The sequence below is a fragment of the Labeo rohita genome, chromosome 11 (genome assembly GCF_022985175.1).
Source record: "Labeo rohita strain BAU-BD-2019 chromosome 11, IGBB_LRoh.1.0, whole genome shotgun sequence".
NCBI lineage: Eukaryota > Metazoa > Chordata > Actinopteri > Cypriniformes > Cyprinidae > Labeo > Labeo rohita.
This window is the reverse complement of record NC_066879.1, coordinates 13,782,289-13,791,650: the sequence shown is the minus strand read 5'-3', so window position 1 is coordinate 13,791,650 and position 9,362 is coordinate 13,782,289. Positions and strand designations below refer to the sequence as shown.

General features: G+C 33.1%; 1 protein-coding gene across 1 annotated transcript in view; it reads left to right on the top strand.

Moving 5' to 3' along the window:
• Positions 1 to 4,857: 4,857 nt before the first annotated feature.
• The window catches only part of gli2b (GLI family zinc finger 2b), a 108,757-nt gene continuing 104,252 nt past the window's right edge, over positions 4,858 to 9,362 (top strand). Inside the window, exon 1 of the mRNA XM_051123211.1 lies at positions 4,858 to 5,210. The gene's annotated coding sequence lies outside the window, so the exon portion shown is untranslated. The remainder of the gene's footprint in view (positions 5,211 to 9,362) is intronic.

Sequence of the window (9,362 nt, the reverse complement as noted above, 5' to 3'; positions counted from 1 at the left end):
AATTTAATATGAAATGGAAAAACTTAAACTAAATAAGCACTAAAACTGCTAATTGAAAATAAATAAAATAAATGAAACTTAATTGTAATATTTAAAAAATACAAAATACAATACAAAAATGGCATAAAACGTGCATAACAAAATAATTTAAATGTATTTATCTTTCTTTGTGTAAGTAAAATAAAATATAAGAATTATAATAATTTATTTATAAAATTATAGAGAAATGAAAAATACAATTGTTCAGTTGTATTAATATCAAGTAATGTTAAAGAAATCAACAATAACTACAGTAATAAATACTAGAGAATATTTTTTGTTAGTTCCTGAAAACAGAATTATTATAAATATTACTTTTAATTTTAATATTATAATTAAACCTTCTTAACTTTAACTAAACTAAACCTAAATCCATTTGGCTGAAATAAAAGTTAAAAATTAAAATAAATAAAAATGATAAATGTTGCCTTGGCAATCAAAAGAAATATAGTTTAGAAGTAAGTTGAAGTTAACCCAATATGTTATATTTAAAAAGAATGCAATCTAATAAAAATAATAAAAGCACATAAGAAAATTAACTCAAATTAAAATGAAAAATGAAAATAAATAAAATAATAAATAATGCTAAAATAACACTGGATGTCAGTCAGTGTAGTTTTTAATTTTAACAAAGATGTTTTAATATAAAGTGTTTAATGTCTTATCGCAGGGCCTGTTTTCTCCAAGGATCCGGGACGATCCCATCCTGTCCGTGTTCCTGGAAATCAATCGGCTGTATGAAATGTAGGTGTGTTGAGGTCGATGTCATCTGGCTGTAACGCTTCCACACTAATGAAGTGCTTTTGCACGGATTAAAGCTGCGATCCGCACATCCATCCAGACGCGTTTCCACCTTCATCTCATGCCTGCGCTGTGAGGTCACGGCGAATCCCACCCCGGAGCGTCCGAACGGACACGTCATCCATTAGAGGCGTATCATGACGGCCAAATCTAAATCAATTAGAGATGAAGCCCAGAGGTCAGGGGGGTCAGCGCTGGGATGAGGCGTTCATTATGAGCGCAGCATATCTGATTTAATACACCGCTGCAACGGGAAGCCGCTCGGGAAAACTGCGGATATTAAAGGTCAAATGTCATCCAGCATGTGGGCCAGAGATAAAGTTACTGTGAAATACTCCGAAAAAGATGGAAAATGTTCCCTTTGTGGACCATATATATGGAGAAAGACATCAGGCACGTCTAGAATCCAGCGTTTTATCAGTGTTTCCCGTGATATTCCACAATTCTGTGCATGCAATTATTTGTGCCAAAGTTTGGAATATATGTGATTTTTGCCTGCATTTATTTGATGAAAAATACAGTAAAAACAATATTTCAAAAATTTCAAAAATATTTTTAAAATATTATTTTAGGTTTATTTTAGTTTCAGTTGTTTTAGTGCTTTATTCATCTTTGTTAAAGTTAATAAAAACACAGTTTAATATAATTTTTTTATTAATATCAACTAATGTTACCAGATACAACTTTTGATGTGTAAAATTGTATTTATGTTGAAATTAACATTAATTAGAATAATAAATGCTTGAGAAATATTGTTGTTAGTTCATGTTAACAGGATTATTGTAAATTATAAAAATATGTTTTACTAATCTAAACCAAAATCTATTAAAAACCCCTTTTTTACATTGTAGTAAAGCTGAAATAAATTAAAATAAGTAATATAAAATATAAAATAAAATTTCAAAAAAGAAAATTACAAATGTTGCCTTACAACTAATAGCTGAAATAAGTTTTAAGTTTAAGCACTAAAACTGCTAACTGAAAATAAATAAATACAAAAAATATTATTTTTAGATTATTTTTAAAAATATTAAAAATATATTTATATAGAAAATTACAAATGTTGGCTTATAACTAATAACTGAAATAAGTTTAAGCTGAAGCACTAAAACTGCTAACTGGAAATAAATAAATAAATAAATACAAAAAAATATTATTTTTTAAATTTTTTACAATTATTTTTAAAAATATTAAAAATATATTTATATAAAAAATTACAAATGTTGCCTTATAACTAATAACTGAAATAAGTTTAAGTTGAAGCACTTAAACTGCTAACTTGAAATAAACAAATAAATAAATAAAATAAATAAATAAAAATTATATTTTAAATTATATATATATATATATGTGTGTGTGTGTGTGTGTGTGTGTATGTGTATATATATATATAATTTAAACCTCAATAGTAATATTTTAAAAAGAACAAAAACTTATAAAAACAAGCACAGAAAACTAGGAAAGGTTAAGCAAAAAATTGAAAGAACTGAAAATATAATAATAAAAATTAATTTAAAATATAATAATAAAATCTATAATAGTAGGTTATAAATAATGCTAAAATGACACTGCATGTTAACTAAGCATAAATATCCCTTTTTTAATTAAAATAAAATTTCTAGCTACAATAAGTTCTATGTATTCCTTAATCATGCATGAATTTATCTCTAAAACTCACTTTAATTTCTTCCAGGTGTGACGTCACGAAGCTGGACTGAAATCAATTTCCCGTCAAGCAAAGTTTTTGGATAAGTACGTCTTTTCATTTCAATGCATTTATAAACAAATAATTTATTAAACGTAGTTTGTCAGTTTTCTGCATTTTTTTTTTTTTGCTAACATCAAGCACCAGGTCCTTGTAAACACTAGATGGCGCTGCCGCATAACTCGGACCTTGTGCACATCAGTGATGATCGTTCAGTCCGTCAATCTGATGCTGATGTGAAATCTGATTCTGACAGCACGCTCATTGGAAGGTCTTGTGGACGTTGAAGGATTTTCTGTGCTGTCAGACGTATTTCAATAGAAGAAAAAGGTTAGTAAAAAATCACAAAACACAAGCAGTGGGAGGTGAGCGATATCAACTTGATTTAAAACTCATAAAATACATCATGGGACAAATAATTAGTCTGTGTTTTGTGGTTATCAGGCACTTTATTAAAAAAGAAACTGATGACTTAAGAAAAAGAGACCAGGGAGAACAAATTACCATCATACTCAAAGAAGAAAAATGAGCTGTAGAAGAGACCGGGGCAAGTTGTCACACCTTTTTTACTCCATTAAATATAATTTTTCAATTTAAAATTGAATTTCTGTGTAAACACAAATCTTAGAGTCTTGATTACAAAAAGCTACGGAACATTTCCACCATTGCTGCTTAGGAAAAAATGATTACAGTTCATTTAACATGTGCAGACTATATGGGGCATGTTGTCACATTTGAAATCTGCCATTAATAAGCTGAAATAAACTTCAAAATAACTATAATTATAATTATAGCTTGTGAAATAATAATAATCAGAGCTTGTGTTGATCTAAAATGCATAAATTCATCTTGAGAACACAGTTCAACATTTAGTCTGTAACATAAATCTGTATAATTGAATTGGGATGGTATTGGGTTTTTATTTGAATGCACTGAATTATTAACAAAACAAAACATTCTAATGCAGATTTGAATTCAGTGTTAGAAACCAACAAACAAAACCATTAGAAAATAACCATTTGATTTAACTGATCTTAAAACACTTATCCGTGTGACAACTAGCCCCGGTCTCTTTTAATGCATAAATAATTCAAAAAATGCGTTATTAAAACTAGTGTTTTAAAAAGTGAAAAAAATCTTGTGCACTTCCAGGAAGCTACCCTTACAAAGGCTAAAAGACACATATTTGTCCCTCATTCACCCCCCCCCCCCCTAAATGCCACATTAGCATCTTAAAAACTACATTTTAGTACATTAAAGTACAGTGTAAAGGTCCCGCCCCAGTGTCAGATTTGTGCCTTTTTTCCTAAGAGTGTAGAGTTGCATGATCACTAGCTAGTGCACTAAACATGAGCTCATATGGCGAGCCGAAGCGGTGATGTCATTATTAGGGCTGTATACAGCATGCAACGGCTTCTCTCCTTTTTATTACACACGGTCCCCATGTTCACCACAAATGCAATTAAGATTACTGACCTAAAAGACACTTATTGCACTAAAACATCAGATTTAAAATGTGCATTTGTGCATTTCTAAGCACATCTCAAAAGCATGTTGTATCATTAATATAAAATTAAAATACAAATGTCCAGTACTGCTATTTTAAATTCTAATCATGCAATTTTAGTTCATATTTGTTTGTGTGTTACAAAGCATGTCAGAAATCATTTTATGCATTAATTAAAAGTAGTAAAGAAATCTCACTTTTCAGCCTCTGTGCATGAAAATTGCACACGTTAAAAATGTGTTTAGTGCATTAAAGCTAAGTGTAACTACAGTACTAAAATAACCTGGTTTTAATGGTTATTTAAGCATAATCTATTTTAGTCCCGCGGCTCACGTCTAATTAAGCGTAATTAATTGTTGTTTTATCTGCCGTAAACTTCACACGAATTAGTTTTGACCCCATTTCCATTTTCTATTCGAAATACAGACCCACAGAAAAGTGATAAATGAGGCTGATGAGATCTGGGACAAAATGCATCGATATTGATGGTCTGTTTTCTCGCTTTCAGCACTGTGATATAAAATAAAATAAAAATAAATAAATAATTATAATTAAATATAAATGCACCTTTAAATAAATAAATGCATGTTTAAAATAAGTTCTAAAATTTTTTTACGTGTTCAAAAAGTTCAAAACTTTTCACGCAGTGTTTGATTTTAACATGACCTTGTAGAAAAACTTGATGTAAGTTTTGTCAGCGCGATCATTCTGTGAAGCCCGACCCATCAGAGAGAGAGGGAGAAAGAGAGAGAGAGAGGGAGAGAGAGAGAGAGTATTGAAAACAGATCACCCGGGGGGTCTCACCGCAAACAGTCGCTCTCACAAACTCTTCTGGCGTTTTTATCCCCCAAACTTGTCCGTTCCGATTCCGCGCTCGTCGCTCTTGTTGTTGCCGTCGCGGCCGCGATGCTTCCGCAGATGAAAACTTCATTCGTTCGCTCTCAGTGATGGACCGTAAAAGTTAGGAGAAGAATCCGAGAGTGTCCGCCGAACTTTGCGAACGGTTCTCGCGCTCAGAGCCGCCTCAGATCCCCGCTCGCGTTTTGATGGATGTTCGCGGGACGCGCTTCTGTTTTCTGGAGCCACAAAGTTTCCAGTGAAGAAAGAGTTTGATCGTGTTTGCGCGAGTTTGGAGGTTCGATTCACTCTTCGGAGCCGGTAAGTGATTTATATAAACGCTTTTAGAAATGCCTTTTAAAATGTATTGTTATTATATTTTTTTTTAAATGGAGTTGCGTGAAAATCATGCATGCAACTTTTTTTTTTCTGGTGCACAAAACGAGTTAATTTTGGGAGTTAAATTGCATTGCAGATGCGAGCTATAGAGTTGCTTTTCGACTCTTGTTTGACTCCTGACACTGGAATCCCAAACATTCTGCTGCAATTTGATCCATATGGGGGAAGATGTGATCAGAAGGTGCCAGGCACCAATCCTAAACACATCTAGTCATCCAAGCGTGCTAGATTATTCATAAAGGCCTGTGCGTTTAATTTTTCATAATCCAGTCTTAGTGCATGTGCAATTCTAAAGTTTTAAAGTTTAAACTAGTGGAGGAAACGCATGCATTTTTGCATGTAAAATAAAAAGTAGTTGTTTATTGTAGAAAAGCTTGTTTTGTATTGATACAGCCTTGAGTAAATAGTGTAATAGAGGCTAATGAATGCAAACAGAAGTTCAGAGAGCTTTTGAGAGTCCAACGACCTGATGTTTGCTCTTCAGACGTTCTTTCTCTGTTTACTGCTTTTTTCACTCAAATACAATCGATTTCTGCGATTTGTGTAGCGGCCGTTACGCCGCTTGTTGTGTGCTAAAAATTCACTGAGATGTATAAGACCAAGAGCCATAACAAGCTCCAAAAAAAAAAAGCTCTAATTGGCCCATTTAAATCCTGGAGGAAAAAGCAAAAAGCATTCGGTGGGAGTGAGTTCACATCCATTAGCATGAGAAAACAGTTTTAGTGCATTTGCCATTGTGCGCGATGAAGAGTTCTAGCAGTCAGAATAAAGGATGTGAAAGAACGATGGGCCCATTCAGGATTATTCAGGTCCGGCCGAGCTGACGGTCACCGGGGCCCCGGGGCCGCAGGGGCCTCTTTCATCTCCCCCCGGAGCCTTTTTCACACGTCCCGCTCTCTCAGTGTCCGTCAAGCCCTTTCTCACTGGAGAAGAATTTAATGAAGCGAACGGTGCGAAAGCAGAGGAGCTGAAAATACGGCGGGCCTGAATGGAAACTGAGTAAAACTCCCCGCCGAGACGATTCAGAAGTTAAGACAAGAGCGAGAGCGAGTCGGCATTCACGTCGCCACCAATTAACGCCAAAGAAAGCCTCGCCGGTTCCAGGTGAACAAACCGTGGAATAATCACTTAAAGCTGCGACTAAAACGTGCCAGATGTCTGGAGCGCTGCACATAGTTCCAGGCTATTTGCGGAGGAATTTCAGGCCCGTTTCCAAATTTAACATAATGATTTAGGGCAATTAAGCATTTGCAATAAAAAGGCCACTTTTCCTGTGTTGAAATATGCATTTCTAGCTCTCAGAAGTGACACCCGCTTCAAACTCATTGGAGTTTGATGACTATTAACGTCCCGTTCTGAAGGGCTTCGCTCGGTCCTGTTAGCGGGATTGTCTTAAGACTCTTTAAGGACCGCAGGGAGCTCTTTTTTCCCCCTCTTGTTTGTCTTGCTAAGACTCCAAAGCACAATAGTCTTTCTCACAGGAGTATATAGGGTCAGTCCGCTGTCAATAGGTCAAGAAATCCAGGGGAAGTCGAGCTCCTCTGAAGTTCCTCCATTGTGGCGCTTGAATAGAGTCGCTGACCCCTGAAAACGTGTGTTGTTTTATACCAAACAAAAGATACTGCTGGAGTTTTATTATCTTCTTATTGTTGTACCTGCTTGACCGTCAACAAAACGTTATTTGCTGACGATGCTTGTTTTAATCACCTCCTGTTGATTGCATTGCGCCATTCGTTTAAACTTTTAAGAACGTGATTTTGTCTATTCCTTCCATCTGTGATGCGCGAACGGCGTTTCGGCTTCAACCAATCAGTTTGCAAGGCGCCGCCCTATTTACCAGCGTAACCAATGATAAACATTAAATGTTTAGAAGCTGATAATGTGTTTTCGTGATTGATCACTGCTGTCTTCTAATTAGTTGCAAAACTCTCAGCAACGTAATTATTTGTGGCTCCGCTTCGCTATACGGGCCTGAGACGGTACTAAACCCGTAACCTGTATTTAATGTCATCTGGGTTGTGTTTTCTTTGACCTCATGTGGTTTTATTGATGGTTTGTGAGGATGAGGCCGTCACGCAACCTGTCCATGTTCCCATCGGTCTGATTTGAGTTTCTTCTATGTGTTACATGAAAATATTGAGTTTGATTAGGGGGAAAAAGTTTTTATAGGTTTATAGGTACATTTATAGGTTATTTTAATATTTAAAAAAATTAAAAAGCAATTATTACTCAACATTATCCTGGATAGCATTGATTTAAAACACAACAATTATGTATTTTCAGGTTTAAATGCATATATAATTATATATGCATAGCTGTAATAGATAAAAATTGTTTTATAAATGTATAATAAATGTATAGGTTATTACAGATATTTTTAAAAATAATTATATCTCAATCTTATGCTGAATAACATTGATTTTAAACCTAAAAATTATGTATTTTTGGACTTAAATGCATATGTAATTATATATGCAATGCATAGCTACAATAGATAAAAATCGTTTTATAAATGTATAATACATTTATAGGTTATTTTATTATTTATTATTTATTATTAATCAACATCATGCTAGATAGCATTGATTTTAAACACAAAAATGATGTATTTTAGGCCTTAAATGCGTGTTCTATCATATACTACAATACATAAAAATTGTTTTATAAATATATAATACATGTATAGGTTATTTTAATATTTAAAAATATAAAAAAGCAATTATTATTTAATATTGTGCTGGATAGCATTGATTTTAAACCCAACGATTATGTTTTTTCGGGCTTAAATATATAATTATGTATGCATAGCAATAGATAAAAATAGTTTTATAAATGTATAATAAATGTATAGGTTATTTTAATATTTAAAAATATAAAAAAGTAATTATTACTCAATATAATGCAGGATAGCATTGGTTTTAAACCCAAAAGTTATGTATTTTGGGGCTTAAATGCATGTTTAATGATATATGCATAGCTACAAAAGATAAAAATTGTTTTGTTAATATTTAAAAATATAAAAAAGCAATTCTTACTCAACATTAAGGTGGATATCACTGATTTTAAACCCCAAAATTCTGTATTTTTGGGCGTCAAATGCATGTATAATTATATATGCATAGCTACAATAGGAAGAATATGTGTATATATGTGTGAATAATATATATATATTTATTATTTGATAAAATACTGGAAATTATTTACATTAAACCCCAAAAGTAAAGTAAATAAATAAGCAAACAAACAAATAAATAAAGATTTATTTTATTAATAAAATAATGTATACATTTGATAAGTTACATAAAATTAAGTATTTCTGTATAGTATTTATTTTGCTACTCTAGCATTTTTTTAAGCATTTGGCATTGTGTTGTTATTCTCCTCTCTGTGACCGTATCAAAACAGGCCTGACTTGTATTTTTGGTTTGAGGGCTGCTGTACAATATCATGTGATATTTCATCTCAGTGATGATGTTCAGTGCTCTGAATGGAGATGCAGCTTGAGAAGCTGATGCTGGTTTTGGTAGTTGTGAAGTTTCTTTGCTGTCTGTCCTGCAGAAGAACAGGATCTTTGAAGTGTCAGTGTGAATCTGCCGCTCATGTAAACTGCATCTCTGGCTTTGATTGGCCGCGTCTGTGCCGTGGGGTTGTGGAATCGCTCTGGATATTGTTCACACGTCACGCTGCGCTTCCTCTGTGGTTTTTGCACTCTGTGCCGGTGGGTTTGTGGGCTTTGCTGTGGTGAATCATACAGAGAGGCATTATGAAATTCTGTTTTCCAGTATTTTGTTGCTTATATGCTTTCTCACTAAAACAAGTGTTGGTTTCTGTTGATATTTTGTAGCAGTGCAACTTAATCAAGCGTCGTCATTAAATACAATTTTGATTTTACAAAGAAAAGCTGGTGAGTTTGTCAACTCTGTCAATGTTATAGACAAACTGTATGGGTTGACAGATAACAATTTACAATTTCATTTTACTCATAATCAGCAAAAAAATTAAAACCATACCTATATAATAATAATAATACTATATATATATATATATATATTATTATATAATATATTATTATTA